The 21,780-nt window shown below is 42.0% G+C and overlaps 1 long non-coding RNA gene across 2 annotated transcripts in view; it reads left to right on the top strand.

The window, feature by feature from the left end:
• LOC132347470 (uncharacterized) overlaps positions 1–20,427 on the top strand; it is a 317,923-nt gene extending 297,496 nt beyond the window's left edge. For both annotated transcript variants that reach the window (XR_009497201.1, XR_009497202.1), the window contains exon 7: positions 20,224–20,427. This is a non-coding gene — a long non-coding RNA (uncharacterized LOC132347470). The remainder of the gene's footprint in view (positions 1–20,223) is intronic.
• The last annotated feature ends 1,353 nt before the right edge of the window (positions 20,428–21,780 follow it).

The raw sequence follows: 21,780 nt of genomic DNA, 5'->3' as shown, positions 1-21,780 counted from the left end.
CCACTGAATTGTATACCTTAAAATGGTTAAAACGGTGAATTTTATGTCATGTGAATTTTATCTCACTTTGAAAAAGAATCGATTGCAGAAGTGGGGCGAGCATGAACGCAGGTGATTCAGCTGTGAGGCTACTGCTGTCGAACAGGAAAGCAATGATGGGGGCTTGGATTAGAGTGACAGCAGCAGAGACGGGGAGAAGTGTTTGGATTCAGACCTATTTTGAGTAGGGTAGGATTACTTTAGAGGTGATGGGAATGAAAGGGGTTATTGAGGGAAATCAAGGGTGTTTAGGACCATAAGAGAGACACTTCTGACTTCTTCTAGTTTATATTAAGACATTCTAATGTGGATTTTATGTGCCGTGTATTAGTATACTTTTGGCTATAAATAATAGAAAACACCAGCTCAACCTCGGTTAAACAGTAGGAAATCTATTAATTCTCATAAATCCAGTGGCAGTAAGGGCTTCATATTGGTACAATCAGCAGCTCAGCATGGAATCAAGGACCCAGGTTCTTAACATCCTTCCACTATGTCCCCTTCAATCTATCAGCTTTGCTCTCCTATGGGCTGTCCTCATGGTTTTAAGGTGGCAACGGCAGTTCCAGGTGTCAAATATGAACAAGACAATGACAAGGGGAAGAAAAGGCATCCTTTCTTATGTGTCTTTCTTAGGAGTAAAGAAAGTAGAAGCTCCCCAATGATTTCTCAGCATGCTGCATGTCTGTGTATTTTATTTTATTTTATTTTTGCCTCATGGAAAACAATTATGTGTTTATTCAAATGGAACAGAGAAACAGAGAGAAAAAAGAATAATTTGGGGGTGGGAGTAGAGGAAGGAAAGGTATAGAAATTAAAAAGAAGTGGCTTTCATTTGGATCTGTGTGGTGTTTGCTGTGGTACATGCATCTTTCCATGAACAAAAGGAGTCTGGGCTTACAGTTAACAAAGAGACTCGTGTTTTTCTCTCACATCACCATGGTTGCCTTAAACTACCCAGGATCCATCCCCTATAGCTGGGGATGAGATTTCATTTCCCCTGAAGTATGTGGCAACAGGAGATGGCCAGGGGTCCCATTAAGAAGGGTGTAGGCATCGGAAAATAGATCTTGGGTCAGCAACCAGCAGTGTCTGCTCCACGGTGGGTGAGCAGAACATTTTTCTTTGTTTCAAAAGTTTATTCATTATAAATAGGGAGAGGTGCACAAAACACACAGTACATTATTGTATCACTAGAACTATGTCTGATGAACTTCACTATCCCTATTTAATTCTTAAAACTAGAGAAAATGCGTTTGGAACAGTCCTGAACATTTGACAAAAACTTGAAGTTCCTCAAAAGATTTAATAGGACCAGAGAAAAACGGGAAATCAAAAAATGATGCCTAGTAATAATAGTTACAATCATTGACTGTTTCCTGTGTCTAACACTGCTGCATACTTCGCATGTATCATACCATTTAATTCCCAAGACACCTTATAATGAGGTCTTATTACTACATCTTCACTTTACAAGTGAGGAAATGAAGGTTTAGAAAGTGTAAGGCAACTTGCCAATGTCACACAGACAGTAGAACCAGGATTTGAACCCAGACAGTCTGGCTCCAAAGCCTGCATGCCTAATCTCTGAGCTTCCTACACAACATCGTCAATCTAGACTTGAAAGTTTAAACATTAGAGCAGTATTTCTAAACCAACAGCCCTGTTTTGAAAACCAAGATGTCCTGCTCTCCTCAAAGAGACTTTGATTTCGATTACTTATCTTCATGCAGGAAATCAAGAGGCATCTTCTTTTCTTTTTCATATATAAAATGGCATTATGAAATCGACTTGCGTTTTCAAACTTTCCCCCTTCCCTGAAATTCTGATATGCTTTCTGTGGGGGGCATGCCCTTCTGGAGTGTGAATCACTGCTCTGGAGCATTTGGGGGAGATATCCACAGACTGAGATTCCAAAGAAATTCTGGTCCTGGTGGAATTCTGGTCCCTGTGACCTGTACTTGCTCTCTATATACCACTCAAGTAAGCTAGATCATTGCTCAACCCTTCACTTAACTTTAACTGAACCATCTGGTCTTGGGGTCAAAGACCTCCTAGAACTGACTTTTAATTGTGCAAGAGAGGGCAAATCACTAATCCTCTCATTTCTTAAGTAGAGAAAACACATGATAGTTAACATCTCCAAAGGATATGTGGAGCTAATAATAGTCAATTACAATTTGGAAATAAGCGTTTTTATTTCTCAGAAGATCATCCTCAAGGGAGAGAAAATACATTTCTATTTCCTCCAAGAAGGCAGGTGAGGCTCAAAGAGTACTTTTGCTTGCTCCTTCTTTCTCTTTTTGCATAATTATTTCTTCAGGGCAGGGAGCATATTGCTAATAGTCAGCACTTGTGTAGAATTAAATCATAAATACAATAGATAAGACGTGCAGCATTAGACTGGGAGTAACCCCCCGCCCAGCTCATCACGTGGACTACAGGACTGACCCCTGCCTTGAGATCAGCGATTTATCTGTGTCCCAGTTAAAGATCATTCAGAATTGCCATCCAGGCTGCAAATGCTAATTGGGGCAATAAATATTAATATCATGGCCGCCACTTGGCCTGCACAGATGGAGACTTAGCACACCCCTCTCTCTGCACAGGCAGAGGTAATGTCACTGCAGCCACACATCAGAAACCTGGTGTCATCATTTCTCCCCTTCAGGTCTGTGGATGACCGTCAGCTGTGTAGGGCTTTGGGTGGAGCCTGTGTGCTAATAAGAGAACTTGGCCAATTTTTTAAAAATTATGCTGGTATTTGGAGATCAAGTTCTTGCTTCTGACAGTACTATACTACACATGATGTTATTGCCTTATTCTATCCCTTTTACTATTATGTGTAAGTTGGCACCATGGAGAATTAAATGAGTTTATATATAACAGTGCTTCGAATACTACTTGGCACATTTATGCATGTAAGTACTATGGAAGTATTAGCTGTTGCTCTTGTTGTTAGACCAAGGACCTGAAAGGCAATACAAGACTATCCATCTAACATCTCTGAGGGCTGTCTATCAGTGGAGGCTATTCATATTCTCTCTTGGATGTTGGCTGTTGTCAGGAGTCGTCTATTACTTCCTTCAACTCTCTCCTGAGTTAAGCAGTGGCGTAACGGGAGCTTTGGAAGAATGATATTTACCAAGCTTTGGCTAATTGAGGGAAAATTTTGCTGTAATATTCCCCCTTTCCCTTCTGAGGAAAGGCAGCCCTGCTGTTTACTTCCTTGGTCCGTCTCTCATATTGGCAGGGAATCATGGGAATTTCCGCAGTTGGCTTTGTGGAAATGTTCCAGCTTTAATGTTTGTCAAACTAACCCCATAGGATGAAGACTGCTAGACTCTGCATAGTAGCATGAGCTATAGAGACACCTCAGCTGGTATGAGTCCAGACTCTTTGGCCACATTTGTGACCTCGGGCATATGGCTTAACCTCTTGTAGCCTCAGATTTATTGTCCGTTTAGCCATAGGAAATGGAGAGAATAAAAATTTATAGGATTGGGGTGAGATTTAGGAATAATGTGTGTGATACACATAGGGCACTGACTTGGCAAATCATTTGGTGCTCAATAAATGGTAGGTATTGTTTTTGCATAAACTTTGCAGTGTTTCTACCAGGGAACAGTGCTTCTGCTGGGTTTCTAAAAGCTCTGCATTCAAAATTATACACACACACAAACACACACGCATACAGTATCACAACTAGGTTAAAATATGCACAGGAAAAAAGTAAAAAAAGAAATCAAGATGTTAGTAGTCACTGTTTGGGGGTGAATTACTTGTACAATGAAAGAATAAAACAAACTGTATAAGAAATGACTGCAGGTCATATTCATTTTAATCACCCTAGTGATTCTTGATGAGTATATTCTCCTTACGTTCCCCTCTTCTTACCAGATGTGAGCATGATTAGGACTCTGTGTAAAGTATTTTATACCTTTGCCTTTTTTAAAAAATTCATTTATTTAATTTATTTATTTTTGGCTGTATTGGGTTTCTGTTGCTGCGCACGGGCTTTCTCTAGTTGTGGCGAGCTGGGGCTACTCTTCGTTGCAGTGCGCGGGGCTTCTCGTTGCGGTGTTTTCTCTTGTTGTGGAGCATGGGCTCTAGGCGTGCGGGCTTCAGTAGTTGTGGCACGTGGGCTCAGTAGTTGTGGCGCACAGGCTTAGTTGCTCCATGGCATGTGGCATCTTCCCTGACCAGGGCTCGAACCAGTGTCCCCTGCATTGGCAGGCAGATTCTTAACCACTGCGCCACCAGGGAAGCCCTACCTTTGCTTTTAATATCTTCATATTCATATATATTTGCCTAAAGAAAATATATAGTATTATTTTATGTGTTAGCTTTAAAAATGGTATTCTCCCTTATGTGTCTTCTGTAATTGGCTTTTTCATACAACACTATGTTTTTGAAATCTCATCATGCTGCTACATATGAATTTAATAATTCCTTTTTTTTTTTTCTTTTTTTTTTTTTTTTAATTTTATTTATTTATGGCTGTGTTGGGTCTTCGTTGCTGCGCGCGGGCTTTCCCCAGTTGCGGCGAGCGGGGGCCACTCTTCATCGCGGTGCGCGGGCCTCTCACTATCACGGCCTCTCTTGTTGCGGAGCACGGGCTCCAGACGCGCAGGCTCAGTAGCCGTGGCGCACGGGCCCAGTTGCTCCGCGGCATGTGGGATCTTCCTGGACCAGGGCTCGAACCCGCGTGCCCTGCATTGGCAGGCAGACTCTCAACCACTGCGCCACCAGGGAAGCCCCAATAATTCCTTTTAACTGCTTTGTTTCGTTATATGACTTTACCATATTTACTTATTATTCCACTTTTGATGGACATTTAGTCCATCCTCATTTTTCACTCGTCCAAGCAATACTGCAGTGAATCCTTGTATGTCTCTCTCCTTTGCACATGGGTGTTTCTTTAGAGGAAACACCTAGAATCTCTTGGAAGATTGTGCATATATTTAGCCATCATAGATGCTATCAGCTACCCTTCAGAATGACTGTCCCCCTTCTCTAGCCCTCTATCAAAAGTTAATTTTATCAAATTTTAAGGTGTTTTCCAATCTGATCAAAAAATTGCACCCCATAGGGGTTTCTTTCCTTTTTCTTTTGGAGTAATTGTAGATTCACAGCAAGTTGTAAAGATAGTTCAGAGAGGTTTGTGTACCCTTTACCCAGTATCTCCCAATATCTCATGTAAGTACAGTACCGTATCAGCACTAGAAATTGACATTGATATAAAATGTGTATAGTCTGTGTCCCTTACCACATGTATGGATTCATGTAACCAACACCACAACCAAGATACAGAACTAGTCCATCACCACAAAGATTTCCCTCCTGCTGCCCTAGCCCCTGACAACTCCTAATCTGTTCTCTACCTCTGTCGTTATGTGTCATTTTGAAAATGTGATATAAATGCAATCATGCAGTATACGACCTTTAGAGATTGGCTTTTTTCAGTCAACATAAAGCCCTTGAGATCCATTCAAGTTATTGCTTTTATCAGTTATTTGTTCCTTTTTATTGCTGAGTGGTATTCCATGATGAGGATTCCCTCAGTTTGTTTACTCATTCATCTGCCATAGGACATTTTGGTTGCTTCCAGTTTGGGGCTATCACCAGTAAAGCTGCCTTTTAACACCACATATAGGTTTCTGGGTGGACACAAGTTTTCACTCCTCTGGGATCAATGCCCAGAGTGCAATTGCTGGGTCGTATGGTAAGTGTTCAGCTTTTTAAGAAACTGCCAAACTCATTTCCAGAGTGGTTGTACCATTTTACATTCCCTCCAGCAATATCAGACAGATCCATTTCCTCCACATTCTCACCACCAGGTGTTGTCACTAGGAATTATTTTAGCTTTTCTAATTGGTGTGTAGGAATATTGCTTTGTGGTCTTAATTTGCATTTCTCTGAAGCCAGGTATGTTAAATGTGTGCTTATTTTCCATCTGTATATCCACTTCAATGAAGTGTCTGTTCATATCTTTTGCACATTTTCTAGTTGGATTGTTTTTTTACAGTTGAGGTTTGAGTGTTCTCTATATATTCTCGATATGAGTCCTCATCTGGGGGTGGAAGTTCGGGATCCCCAAGTGTCCCAATGATGGGAAGGTGGGCATCCCATCATCACCAGGTGGGGATGAAAGCCTGACCCCTCACTTCCTTTTCTGACACCACCCAACCTTGGAGAGGAGCTGTGGGGTGCAGAGGGGTGCTCATTATACCTCATCTAGAGTGGAAGCTTAAGCTCCCCGCTCAGCCTTTGCTGGCGGTGTGAGGGCAGGGCCACAGTGTTGCCTGTGGAATCCAGCTGCGGTAGAGCAGTTACTGTCTAAAAGTGTTCTGTCTCTCCAGGCTGCCCCCTTCCTGGCTTCTACTTTTTTTTTTTTTAAATTAATTAATTAATTTATTTATGGCTGTGTTGGGTCTTCGTTTCTGTGCGAGGGCTTCCTCTAGTTGCGGCGAGCGGGGGCCACTCTTCATTGCGGTGCGCGGGCCTCTCACTATCGTGGCCTCTCTTGTTGCGGAGCACAGGCTCCAGACGCGCAGGCTCAGTAGTTGTGGCTCACGGGCCCAGCCACTCCGCGGCATGTGGGATCTTCCCAGACCAGGGCTCGAACCCGTGTCCCCTGCATTGGCAGGCAGATTCTCAACCACTGCGCCACCAGGGAAGCCCCCCTTCCTGGCTTCTGACCAGAGAGAGCAGGCTCTTCTTGGGCTTTTTTTTGGTCTGTGCCTGTTGGTATTTCCTGGGTGCCCACTTCTCCAGCCCCCAGTCTGGGATGTATGAGGCAAAAAGAAAACCCAGGGGACTCAACGCCCTGTTGGTTCTCGGGTTCCAGGGTCTCTAGCTGGTCTCCCTTCTTCTCGCTACCTTTCAGAGTCTTCTTATATCATTTTATATATAATACCCAGGGTTCTTATCTGTACTTAGCAGGAGGACTAGAGAAAAGCACTTCTAGAAGTGCTTTATATTTTCCAGAAGCAGAATGCAAACCCCGTTGTTTAAATTTGCATTTTTGTTATTAGTGAGGTTGATTATCATTTCATCTATTCACTGGACAGTTGCCTTTTCCTCTTCTAGATTTCCCTGCCTCTTCACACACCCTTTGTCTATTCTCCTATTAGATGGATTACATTTTTCTTAATGATTTGTCAGAGTTCTTTATATAGTCTGAATAAAATTCCTTTGTCAGTTTATATATGTTGCATGTTTTCTCAAAATCTGTTACTTGTCTTTATCTTTGTTTATAATGCTTTTGTCATGCAGAGACCTTTAAATAATGCAGTCAGCATGCTGTCTTTTAATAACAAAAAATGTGGGAACTGCATAAATAAGCATTGATGGGAAGGTGACATCCCATGTAACTGTTAAAAAGAATGTTTCACTCTAAGTCAAGAAAGATCCAGATCTAACTTAGATCTCTTGTTTTATAGATTTCCTGTCCTCTTTCAGTACTTTGAGAGTATAAAACGTTAGTAACAGAAAGTATTCCTGTTCCCTCTATTGTCTTCCTCAAGAATGATTTCCCCATTTGCCTTTCAAAGCTGTGCTAATTCCTTCCCTTTTTTGCTGTAGTCATTGCATAGTTGTGGTGTCATTTCTTTTTATCTTATCCTTATTTGATGGATATAGCTCTATCCAGATCTTTTACTTGCCCAAATAAAATGTATTATACATGTATTACATATATATATATACATACACACATATATGTATTGAATATATATGTATGTATATATATAATACATATGTGTATTGTATATATATATTACATATGTATGTATATATTGTATATGGATTTTCCCTGACACCTTTCCCATCTCTTACCTCTGTCTGTGTTCTAATAGTTTGTCTTCCACTTTCTGCTTTTCTCTTACTGAGGCAAGGAAAAGGAATAAATCTAGGACTGTGTTTAATTGTGGTTGGTGAATTTGATCTCTGGTTCAGCTCTCTTCTCTGGAATTGTGTTAAGAGTTCCCCCTAGAGAGGGGCCCTCAAATTTTGAATTATTCCCCCAATTCAAGCTGTGCCACCAAGTCATTTTTTCTGTTGGAGACAATCTTCCCTAGTTTAAAAAAGTTCCCCTGGACCACCTGCCTCTCCCCAGCTGTGAATGCACTCAGCTTGAGTGGAATAAAATAAAAGTAAGGGATTTGGAAATGATGGGCCCTTATTCCACCCTGAGGGCTTCCTATGCATTCCCTTGGACCATCACCATCTTCAGTGGCTTTTGTTTTGTTTCTTTCCTCTTCCTGTTCTGCTGAAAGCCTTACTTGTGGTTGGAAAATTTTAACTTTTGGAGATTTTTCCACAGAATTTCCCCTGCTTTCCTTCCAGTCGGTGAAAAAGAAAGCAGTGAGACATGGTTTCTTCTTCAGTGTTGGGTATGATTTATCCAGGGTGTCAGGGAAGAACTCCTTGGGAAAGGCATGCTTCATCTTCACCCCCGGTGGCATATCCCACTCCCAAAATGGAAGGAGGATGGGGGTGGGAAAGATTAATGAGACTTTTCTGAATTTTGTCTGTGCCTCATCTCCACAGAAATCTCTCTGGAGGAGGTTTATATTGGGCCAGTCATCAATTTCCTGAGTCTTCTATTTCGAGACACTTTCCAGTGTCAGAGCACTGCTCTTATATGATTCATCGGTTTTATTTATTTATTGTTCATCCCATTTCATTAGGTTCATGATGAGAGGATATCATAATTTTGTTCTATCTTACTTTGCCATCTCTCCCCAAAAGTTGCCCAAATGAAAATAAAAATGCCACTTTCAATTCCTTGTGTCTGATGTTGCTTGTGTGTTACTAAGAGAAAGAATACTTGCTTTTGTTGAATGACAACTAAGTTTTTTCCATGAACTACAACCTTATAAACTAAAAAGACAGTTAAAGTAATGAATAATGAACAAGTATGAAAATCCATGTTAATGTCAATTTTTATTTGCTTCTTTCAGAAATCTTTTTCTCAAATTCTCTTACAAGTTAATTATTTGCATTACATATGAACTGAGTTGCCAATTCTTTTTTTTTCTTTCTTTCCTTCTTCCCTTCCTTCCTTCCTTTCTTCCTTTTTCTTTTCCCCTCCTCTCTATGATCAGTTAAGTTTCCCATGACTTCCAAGGGAACTCTTCACCCCTCTAGGACATTCCTCTAACCTGCCTCTGCTGGGAAGTATGCCTTTTTCTAGACATTTCTAGAAATTGAAAATTAAAGGTATAAACTTATTTCTTCCCTCAGTTTTAATATGCCTTCTTTCCCGACAGCACATAGAGAAGTCTCCAACAGTAGCATTTCCCAAATCACTTGCTTGCACCATCTCCTTTAGAAGGAGACCTGACTTCTAAAGGTGTAGAAGGAGGAGAGGGTGCCTTTTTCCAGAATATACTTGATTTAACCCAACTGAGCTGCTTGGTCTTACCAACATTCCATGTTCATTATCTCCTCTAAGGTTTTAAAACAGCAGACACTATGCCCAATATGCCGTGACTAAGTCCCATTCCCTCCCCTGTTTGACTTCTGCTGGTCCTTAAGCTATCAGTTTAGATATGGTTTGATATGATTTCTCTGGGAAGCCTCTCCTACTCCCCAGAACTGGATTGGGGGCCCCTTATGTGAGTCCACTCCCATGATACACTGTCTGCACCCCTGATTTGCATTGATCACTCTGAATGGTGACTGCCTTCATCTTTTTATTTTCTATTGTACAGCAAGTCCAGGAGGAAAGGCAGTAAGCACCCTGCTCAGTATTTGGCACGCAATTGCCTCTCAATGAATATGTGTTTAATGGCTACATTTTTTAAAACTTAATAACATTTTGAAAGTTTTTAAAGTGCTTTGAAGTTCAAAAACAGTGTACAGTTGCCAAGTTGTTTCTCGTCATCCCATCCTTTGTGGTTTATTGGAAGGGGGGTGTGCATGCATTCAATTCACAAAACTGTGATCAAGTAGACCAAATTTTAATGGAGTTTGGTAAAGCATTAGAGCGAAGTTACATGTTGAACCAGCTGAGAAGCCACAGGTTTCATCACACTATTATTAATGGCTTTTTATTTATTTATTTATTTACTTTATCATTACCGTGTCACCATTCCACCCTTTGCAGATTTCATCAAAGGCACAATCTCTGCCCTGAGGCTTTGGGTTTTCTCATTCCACTGCCTGAAGTCACCCATCTGTGAAGCAAGGGCAATACGCACCTACCTCATAAGGGTGTTGAAAATTAATTAGGTAATGGTCAGCTGTCTTCAATACTGAAAGCAGCGTCTAAGTGCACGTGTTCCACGTCTCTTTAAATTACACCCCATGTGCGAGTGAGGTGGCTAAGACTTCGGAGCATTTGGATTTGCAAGGGCTTTGAATGCAGTACAAAGCTTGTTGTCTCAATGTAACGTATCAATCGGAGGCATTAAAATGTCAGCACCTTTTCAGGGATTTTGTTCATTAAAACGGCTGCAAAAGAGTCCTTGGACTGAGTGAATGTAGGCCAAGTCACAGTCTAAGCAAACAGGAGTCTCCGGAGAGCTTCAGGAGTGTGCGAAGCAAGAGTTTTCAATGGCGGGTGAAGTGGGGCTCAGGGGCTCGGGGAGAAAGTTGGATTTGCCCAGCACTCCCGCCCCCCAGCGCTGCAGTAGATCAACTTGACACTTCCCGGCTCTAATTTCCTTCCTCCTACTTTTGATTTCGCGGCATTCCCAATTATGCAGCTGCCAGGAAAGGAAGCAGTGGAATTGCAATATAGAAAAGACCAGGCCACTTCTTTTCGGATTAGACATTTCTGCGCAGAGAGCCAACGGGTCACACCTTCTGCCGGTTCCGAGATGCTTCCAGGACAACCCAGCACAGTAACCGGGCTGCTTCTTCTGGTTGGCTTCACTCTTTCCTCAATGGCCATGCGGGTTCTCTGTGGCCTGGGGCATCATCTATAATAGGCCATTTTATTTGGTAAATATTTTCCTACTTACTGAAGCATGTTCATTATTAATGACCAGAAAGGGAACTCCTGCCTCCTGTGGCAGAAGTTGATACATTCGCTTTGTATAATTGCTGTGTATAGCTAGCCATGTGGTCCTTCAGCTAAAATAAATTGCTTCTTCCCATAAGAGGCTCCCGCAGTGTCACGGGAGAACTAGAGGGAAATTGGCCGCTGAGACTAATCTCTTAGCTAACACGATGGACGAATCCAGAAACTGAAGGCAGATGGCAAGTTCGAGATGAATAGCATTTTTTAATGGCTTCAAAATATCTCTGTCTGTAAACGGCTTTGCTGAATGACAACATGTAGGGCGATTTAATTTATCTATTGCTGCGTTGTCAGACCTTCTGAGAACTGTTCTCCCATTTGTCTATTAGGACAAAAACTGATCTCCTTTCAAAGGGGGAAATGTAGGATGCTACAATTTAAAAGGCCAGTAGAGTGGAAGGGTTAGAAGAAAACCCTGCAATTTTTTACAAATAGATGACAAGGATCCTTCCACACCAACAGTCTCTTGCATTTTGGCATTTGAAGATAGCAACTCCATGTTGAGATTTAATGGCAGAAGTTGAACTCCGAACTCTGAAATGAACTAGGCCCAAGGTCTAGGAGAAAAGGTCATGATAAAGATAGTACACCCTGCCTGTCTCCAATGACTAAGAATTCACATTCTACTGATGAGATTAACCCTTCACCATCGAAGCATGTGATTTGAGAAATGCTACTAATGAAAACACAGCTTGTCTGTATGCTGTCCGGAAAGAAGGCGTATAAAAGGTAATCAGTGGTAAAATTGAGGGAAGAAATAAGTTCATACCTCTAAGTTTCAATTTCTAGAAATGTCTGGAAAAAGGCGTACTTCCCATAAGAAGCAAGTTTGAAGGAAAAAGTGTACTTCCCATAAGAAGCAGTTTTAAAGGAGCATCTTAGAGCGGTGAATAGAAAATAACTAGCATTTGTTACAAGTTAGCAGATACACTCACCCTGAAATTAAAGGATGAGAGTTAAACAGAGGGGAAGTTATATGGGAACAATAATTTTATGGTAAGAACAAAGTCACAGACACAGAGGAAGTTAGACCATGGTCAGCTTTTCCCTGTCTTTTCTGATGTTGGAAGTGAAATGATGCAGAAAGCTGTTCTTCCTTCTTCTGTGTTGCATCAGGCCTTCAAAACATACAGGTGCTAGTAATTAGTGACCACTTGCAATTTATGTTGTTGTTTTAATAAAGCATCATATTTGTATTGGGATCATTTACCCTCTCTCTCAAATCTGAAACTAAGCCTGGCTTGTTTATTCACATTATTCAATTCAGCTTTACAGATATTTATTGATTTCCTGCAATGTTCAAGGCATTTGTAGACACTGACCATGCTTTACAAGCCCCAAATTGGGTCAAGAGTCCTTATTTGTACAGTGAGATAAAATATTTGAAATTGAGACTCTCTCCAAAGTTCCAAATTATAAACTTGGTGCCAGGAGCTGAAAGGAAAAATAAAAAAGCTCTTCAAGGCCTTGCATACACAGAAATTAAATAATTACAAAAATAACTCTAGCAGAAGGTGCTCTCAGACAGGTGCCCCCAAGAAGGCACCAACTAAGCTGTGTGGTTGCCCTGTATGCAGAGTCCCAGGCCCATCACATACACATCATGTGACCCTGGGTAGGTGGCTGGGTCTCAGGGAGGCCCGGTCTCCACTGTAGAGTGGGGATAATAATATCTAGTTAACAGATGTGCTGTGAGGATATAAGGCCTTGGAACATATGAGCTGTTCAAACAAAGCGTTGAAAATGCATTGTGGATTTAAAAGAAGGAGCGACATTAGAGTGGAGAGAGGTGGACCGAGAAAGGATACGTGTTTTAAGGTGGTATCTGAGGTGTCTGAAGGGTGAGATTTCCACAGGGGGACGAGGAACTGCATGTGCAGAGAGAAGAGTCAGTGCCTCTAGCGTCCCGGCATCATTTAGGGTACCCTGGGGACGAACACCTACTCGGCTGAGAGCAGCTGGAAGGATAAAGAAAAGAGAGCCAAGGACACAACCATGGGCAGTGCTGGTGGGTAAGAGGAGGAAGTACAGGTGGCAAGAACAGAATGTGGTCTGAGAGTCAGAGGAAAACCGGAAGAGAACAGCATCACAGATGCCAAGAGGCGAAAGAGTGTCAACGGGAGCAGCGGTGTCCAATGTTGCAGTGAGACGGAGAAGGAAAACCAAGGAGACCAGTAAATCGGGTGAGTAAGTGGTCAGTGGTAGTCTTCAACGGTGATTCTGTAACGAAACTACACCTGTGCTGCTATGCCCGCGTCTCTTACAGAGGTTGGGTTTGTTACGTTGTATTGGGAAGGGCTTGGCCTTTTCCGGCCATGGGTCAGGGCCCTCCCCATGCCTCAGGAATGGGATGGATGTTGCAGTGTCAGGAAAGCCGGTTGTGCAGGGAGGACGTTGAAGGTCAGAAGGCGGGCAGGAGAGAGAGCTCCTGGACCTCTGTGGGTCTCACTTCCTTGAGTCTGGACTTTAAGAGGAGTTTAAGAAGGACCTGAGGAAACTTCTAGAGAGAGGAAAATACCCTCTGCACACAGAACTAGCAGAGAGGCACCCTCAAGCTAAAAGTCCATGCGGAAGTCCTACAGTGTTGGGCAGATAATTTGGTTTCAGGTGATTCCTTCCGTTTGTTTACCCCAGATCTTCGTCCTGTCTTGTCTAGAGGTTTCTGACTGGTCTTGGTTGTGCTGGGGGGAAGAAGCATGGTCTGACCTGATCCGGACCGAGGTGTTGAGGAGGCCACAGCACCCCTGAGGCCGAGTGGGAGTAGCGCCCTCGAAGGGGAGCAACCGCAGCGGGGAGCCGGGGTCCGGGGGAGGCCAGAGGGTGAGATGAGGAAACGCGGGAGGTGGGTTTAGAGGTGAAGAGAAGGCGGGGGCTGTGGCGGGTTCACGGCTTCCTCCCGTCATTGGCATATTGCCGACGTTGAGCTGGCGGAGGAGGCGCGAGGGGAGCAGTGCAGGGATGGGGGACTCGTCGCTCGCAAGGCCCCGCCCACGTTCTCTGGGGGCCTGAGAAAATAACCGGGTTTAGGGCCTCCCCGCAGATGCAGGTCTGTGAGCAGCGGGGGCATTTTGGAAAAGGTAGGAAGGAAGCAGATGCCACGTAGTCCTGAAGGCTGGCTCGTCAGTCACCGTGTGGTGACAGCTGCCAGGACGGCAGGTGTTAGGTGTTAAAGGGGAGATATCATTGGCCTCGGACATGCCCACTGGCTGAGCTACCCAAGCCCCAGGGCGACTGTCTTCAGGTTGTGGCCTAGAAAACTGCAGATTAGACACAAGAAAGGGCGACATAGTCACACCAAGCGAAGCACATGCAGGTTGCTGCCTGGACTGCCCCTTACCTGTTTCTCTCTCTAACAAACTTCTATTCAACCTCGAAGCTTCAGCTCCATGGTCAGTGACACCTTCCTGAACTTCCCAGGCAGAAGTAGTTTCCTTTCTTTCCTCCCTCCCTCCCACTTGTATCTGTAACTCCTGCCATTGTTGTAACGTTGGCGGGACTGTGTGTTCCACCCCCAGGCTGTGAGCTCCCTGAGGGCAGGGGCCATGTCTTTCCACCTTCATGCGCAGGGTTTGGCGTGGCCCAGACCCCACAGCCCAGGCTTCCATCCGACACACAGCACCACAGCCAGGAGCTCCAGCCTCCCACGAGCACTGCTCCAAGGGCGCTCACTTTTCTCGTTCGGGTTCACCTTCATTCCCACGTAAACCACCCCAACAACAGTTATTCTCAGCCTCGTTACGGCGCAGCCAGCTGTCCTGCACATGCTGATTGGATATCAGTCACAATTTTTAATAGGGCTTTATTTGGAGCTGATAAGGAAGCAAGTGATCTACGGAAATAATTGATGAAGGAAGATACATTTCCCTTTGATTTGGGAATCCTTTGTTTCATCACACCCTAAATTTAATCTGAGAGAGAGATGGGGGGGCAGAATATGAATGAGGTCACGTGTGTGAGCTATAAGCACTTGCTCATCAAAGTATGATTCAGACCAGCAGCATCTATGTCACCTGGGAGCTCATTAGACACGCAGAATCTCAGGCTTACCCAGACCTGCTGAGTCAAAATCTGCCTTTTAACCAGATCCCCTGCCGATTCACAAGCACATTCAGAAGGACATCTTGCCATTTTCAACAACATGAACGGACCTTGAGGACATTATGCTAAGTGAGAGGAGTCAGACAGAGAAAGACAAATACTGTATGATCTCACTCATATGTGGAATCTCAAAAAGCCAAACTTGTAAAAACTAGAGAGTAAATGGTGGTACCAGGGGATGGAGGTGGGAGGATAGGACAGATGTTGTTTAAGGGAACAAACTTGCAACCTGTAGTAAATAAGCCCTAGAGATCTAATCCGCAGCATGGTGAGTACAGGCGATATTGTCGTATAATCAGCAAACTTGCTGAGACTAGAACAATTATTCCAACCACTAAAAAGAAATGACAATTATGTAACATGAGACAGGTGCTAATTATCACTACAGTGGCACTCATATTACAATATAGAAAAGTATCAAATTAACATGTTGTGTACGTTAAATTTACATAATGGTATATGCCAAATGTATTTTAATGAAAAAAAAAACTGAGAAGCACCATTATGGGAAATGCAGCCAGACAATTATTCTGTCTATTCTGTTTCTTTTTTTAAAGTGCTGGAACCACTAAATTTACTTTCCAATAAAGGTCACGAGGAGTGGTTTGAAAAACACGCCGTTAGTTCACCTGCTTTTCAGAGCTTGACCCATCGATTGTAAAGTTCCCATTGATGCTTTTAGGGCTTCTCAGACCTTCCAACCACCGCCAATGACGGCGGACAGCCACCACTGTGCACCCCCGGTTGTCTGGGGCGTGAGAAGAAACCACTGAAAGCTTGAAACTTTGTTTGAAGTGTTTTGTTCTGTTTTGAAACTTTACAGAAATTTTACATACAGATTTGATGTGTAATATCTGTTTGCTTTGGCATAAAAACATGTTTTTTATTGTGGAAATTTTCAAACACACAAAATAGAATAGTATGGTGAATCCCCTCTTATCGTCACCCGGCTCTAAAAATTATCAGCATTCTGTCCTTCTCTTTCATCTTTCTGTCTCCTCCAACACACACAGATAGAGATAGACAGACAGACAGACAGACACACACACACACACACACACACAGTTTTTGCTGGAGTTTTTTCAAAACAACTTCCAGACAGCATGTTATTTCACCTCAAAATTCTCTAATGGGTGAGGACTTTTTAAAAATTAAACTTCAATATCATTACCCCACCTAACAAGATTACCAATAACTCTTCAATATCATCTCGTTCTCAGTCAGTCTTCAATTTTCCTTAGTTGTCTCAAAAAATGTCTTTTTATGACTGAATAGTCTGAATCGAATCATAAAAATATCCACATATTGCATATGGTTGACGGCTCCCTTAAGGGAGTTCCCCCACTTTTTGTCTACTTTTAATGCTGTTTATTTGTGGTAGAAACTGAGTAATCTTTCCTAGAGGTCTTCCTTAATTAGGTACTTGGCTAATTGTAGCCCCTGGTGTCATTTAACATGTTCCTCTGTCCTCCACATTTTTAAAACCTGGTTGGTAGGGGACTGATTCACAACAGGTTTAAATTTTGGCAGGCAGTGCCAAATGCTAATGAGTGCAGTTCTGTACTTTCATCCTATCAGGGGTGCTTGCCACACTCTGGGGCCTACTAAGATTGACCAGTGGGTTGAAGGGGTGTCAGTCTGATCCATCAATTATAAAATTCCCATCAACATTCTACCTAATAGTTTGGTGGCCACTGAGGATTGTTGCCTGGAGCCATAATTTCACCAGGGTAACAAATGGTGACTTGCTAATTCTGTCATTTCTTCCACCTTTGTTAGCTATAATATAAAAAATAACTTTTCCTCATCAGCTATTTGCCTACCCTGAAATACCCTAAAAGTAAAATAAGATAAATGCTTTATTCTTTCCCTTTATTAACCAATTTTCAAAATGAGCAGTTACCCTCACAAGATTATTTACAGCCCCATTTTACAGAAAAGGAAGCTGAGCCAGCGAGAGGTTACATGACATTCCCAAGATCACACAGCTAGTAGAGGACAGAGCAGCAATTCAAATTTTAGTCAGACAGACTGCAGAGTCCCTTTAACTCTCTTGACTTTCCACTTCATATTTATAAACACGTTAAAATGTTAGTACAATAGATTCATAAGTAGGAATTACTTTCTTGCTTAAGAAAACTTATCCTTATTGACTTAGAAATACCCCTCCACAATGAGATATCACCTTACACTTGTCAGGATGGCTATTATCAAAAACAAAGACAAAAAGCAAAAGACAAACAAACAAAAACAAAAGACAACAAGTATTGGCAAAGACCTGAAGAAACTGAAACCCTTAAACACTGTTGGCAGAAATTTTAAATGGTGTAGCCTGTATGGAAAATAATATGGAGGTTCCTCAAAAAATTAAAAATAAAACTACCATATGATCCGGCAATCCCACTTCTGGGTGTTTATCCAAAGAATTGAAATCAGAATCTCAAAGAGATATTATCCTTCCCATGTTCATTGTAGCACTATTCATGGTAGCTAAGATGTGGAAACAATGTAACTGTCCATCGGTGGATAGATAAAGAAAATGTGGTATATACACACAATGGGATTTTACTCAGCTTTAAAAAAGAAGGAACTCCTAGAATATGTGACAACATGGATGAACTTTGATAACACTAGGTTAAGTGAAATAAGTCAGTCACAGAGGACAAATACTGCATGATTCCACTCAGATGAAGTATTTAAAATAGTCAAACTCAATGAAGCAAAGAATAGAATCATGGTTACCAGGGGCTATGGGGAAGGGGAGATGGGGAGTTGCTAATCAACAGGTATAAAATGTCAGTCATGATAGAGAAATAATTTCTAGAGATCTGCTGTACAACACTGTGCCTGTAGATAACAATATTGTACACTTCAAAACCTGATAAGAGGGTATATCTGATGTTGAATGTTCTTACTGCAATAACATTTTTAAAAGAAAAGAGAAAAAGAGAGAAATACATTTCCCTGTCATTTGGAGAGAAACCTGAATGGAAGACTAAATATAAAGAACTATTTTCTTTTCCATCAAACTTTGGAAAAGTATCAAGTGTATTGTTACTACTATTAATGAAATATCTGTGCAAATGACCCTGAAGAACGTTTCACTACCATGAACTGTAAGCTCGTGGCTTTTTCAGATGACTTCTAATTAACTAGTATCACTCACATCAGCAAAAGGCTTCCTCCAAACTTCCACATAGCAAAGAATTGTCTAGAGAAGTAGGTAGTCAGAAAGATGGGGATGGGGGTTATCACCTGAAATACAGATATTCAAAGGTTAAATAGACATTAGAAAATGAAATGCTAAAAATGCTCGTGTGGCTGAATATTCACAAAGTAAAGAGGTTGACGAGGAAACAGTTTGGAAAGCTGCAGGTTATAAAGCCCAAGGAATGAAAGAAACTATATTCATTTAAAATATAAAAATATTGCTAGATGCAAAAAAACTTCTGCAGCTCCATTCCTTTCTGCCTTTCCTGGTTTATTTCTTGGTACTCCCCTGTGGACGCCGCCCTTTGCCTGCGGAAAGACTCTGCTTCACTACAGCATAAGCTCCGTGGGGCAGAGATATGGGTCTATGCTGTTCACCACTGTATCCCCGGTACTGAAAACAGTGTCTGGCACACAGTAGGCACTCAGGATATTTTTCTTGAACAAATCTATAACCTTTCCTATGAAAGCCCTATAGTTTCAAGGTCAAACTCAACTCAAGCCCATTTCTTTCAAGAAGCTGTAATTCTTCCATCTGATAACATTATTAATTGCTCTATTACATCAATACTTTGTACCTTGTTTTAGTTTTTCTTTAATTCATAGATTTCTTTGCCACTGGATAATTAGTCCCTGCTAGTTTTTCCAAAGATATAATCCAAAGATGTGTTGCATCAATTCTACTCATGGTGCTTAATTTTAAAAGTTGTATGCTAGGCTTTGCCCCAGACCTACAAAATCAGAATTTCTGGAGTTGGAACCCAGGAATCAGCACACCTTACCATTTCCCCAGATGAGTCAGGTGCACACGGAGGTCTGAAGAGCCACCAAGGAGGCCTCTTTCATATTTTTGCTTCCATTGTGCTGACACAGGGCTTGAGCTTCGCAATCAACGTTTATTCTGTTGAATTGAATTGAATTGGACTAAGTGATGGCCATCGTGGTGCTGCAACTAATTTTCTTGTTAATTTTGAAATGCAGCTGCCTTCCCAGAGGAAGCAATACATGGAGTTAAAATTACCTGAGTTTCTCTATAGGACAACAGAACACAAATTTAAAAACAAATAAAATTCTGATTTTTGTGTAAATTTCAGGAATGTAAGCACACACAGAGAAAACTAACTACACAATACACAACACCTGTGTACATCTTAATGAACATTTGCAAAAGGAGCACAACCATGCAACTAGTACCCAGATCAGAAATAGAACAGGACTCGTATCACAGAAGCCCCTTCCTTCCTGCCTCTTCCTGTCACTTCAGTCCTTTGAGGGCAGCTGCCAGCCTGACTGCTAACACCATAGATTTGTTTTAGTGTTTGTTTGCTTACATATTTTAAATCAATCAATCTATCTACCTATCTATCTATCTATCTATCTATCTATCTATCTATCCATCTATCTGCATGTTGTCACATTCATTCGTTTCACTGCTGTATAATGTTCCATCACATGAATATAGTACAGTTTGCTTATCCACTCTACATAGATGGATATTTGAGTTGTTTTCAGTTTGAGGCTATTATAAATAGTGCTGCTCTGAATATTTTTGTATATGTCTCTTTGTGAACACATGTGGCCCTTTCTGTCGGGTATATACCTAAGAGAGAAATTGCTGGGTCATTGGGTATCTACATGTCTGTCCAGCTTGAATAAATACTGACCAAATTTTTCATGCCTGTCTGTATTCATGCCATCATATTGCCCTCCCACACTGATGCTGGGCTTGGCCACGTGACTTGCTTTGGCCAATGGGACAGCAGAAGACTCAATGTAAATACAACTCATAAAAGTGCTTACCTTTTTTGGCTTTCTCTCTTGCTTCTTTGTGGTCACATGTCCAGGCTAGCCTGTTGGAGGATGTGAGAGATGTGAGGAGGAGAGCAGAGTCATCCTGGATTAGGCCATCCTGCTAGCCAGCCCCCAGCCATCCTGCCAGCTGACCACAGATGTGTGAACAAGCCCAGGTGAGGTGAACTGAGCTTAACCCACATCAGCAGAGCTGCTCACTTGACCCATAGACTTGTATGAAACAAGAAATAATTGTTTTTCTAAATCACTAAGCTTCAGTGTAGTTTGTTACACAGCAATAGCTAACTGCCACACTGCTAAACAGATTTCTAAAGAGTTGTGCCACTGACACTTCACCTAATGTCTGAAGATCTGAAGTTCCACATCCTCATCAATATTTGGCATAGATTAAAATATATGAAATTGTTGATATTTGACTACTTCTGACCTGCAAAAATTGCAATTTCATGTAGTCCAACCTAATATATTTTTTCATTTTAATTCTTCTTGGGAATGTATAATCATATAAAATTGTGGATTTAATTTGTATTTTCCTAATAACTAATGAGGCTGTGCACCCTTTCATATGTTATTTAGCTAGTGGTATATCCTCTTTTGTGAAGTATGTGTTCAATGTTTTAATCCATTTATCTATTGGATTAGCTGCCTTTTGGCCATTATCTTAGGAATACACACATACACACACACACACACCCCACACACACACAGAGGCAATGAGCCCTTTGTCAGGTATATGTATTGCAGGTATCTTCTCTTACTCTGTGACTTTCCTTTTTACTCTCTTAATGGTACCCCTTGGTGAACAGGATTCCTTAATTTTAATGTAATGCAATTTGCCCATTTTTTAAAAATAAATTTATTTTTGTTTATGATTTTTGGCTTTGTTGCTGTGCGCAAACTTTTTCTAGTTGCGGCAAGGAGGGGCTACTCTTTGTTTGCTGTGCACAGTTTTCTCATTGCGGTGTCTTCTCTTGCTGTGGAGCACGGGCTCTAGAGTGCACAGGCTTCAGTAGATGCGGTGCATGGGCTCAGTAGTTGTGGCTCGCAAGCTCTAGAGCGCAGGCTCAGTAGTTGTGGCACACGGGCTTAGTTGCTTCGCAGCATGTGGGATCGTCCCAGACCAGGGCTCGAACCCATGTCCCCTGCATTGGCAGACAGATTCTTAACCACTGTGCAACCAGGGAAGCCCCAATTAGCCCATTTTTAACCTTCATTCTTGTAAGCCCTTCTTTGCCAACCCCAAGGTTATGAAGATATTCTCCCATGTTTTCTTCTAAAAGCTTTGTTGTTTTGCCTTTCGTATTTAGAATTCTGATCCACCTGATATTGATTTTTTTAAGTATGGTATGGGGGGAGGAGTCAAGATTCACCTTTTTCCCAGGTGGGGATCTGTTGACCAATAAACATCCATGGACATTTATTATAAAGGTGCTGAGTTGTAGAGTTTGGCTTTCACATCTTTCATAGGGAGGCAGCACAGGTCATAGGAAGAGCTCCCACTGGAGCTAGTCCCAACCCTGCCACAAGTTCCCTGGCTCTGTGACCTTGTGCAGGTCACAAGAGCTGTGTCTGTTGGCTCGTATGTAAAA

The sequence above is a fragment of the Balaenoptera ricei genome, chromosome 14 (genome assembly GCF_028023285.1).
Source record: "Balaenoptera ricei isolate mBalRic1 chromosome 14, mBalRic1.hap2, whole genome shotgun sequence".
Taxonomy (NCBI): domain Eukaryota; kingdom Metazoa; phylum Chordata; class Mammalia; order Artiodactyla; family Balaenopteridae; genus Balaenoptera; species Balaenoptera ricei.
The sequence above is the reverse complement of the archived record's forward strand: the minus strand, read 5'-3'. Positions and strand labels throughout refer to the sequence as shown.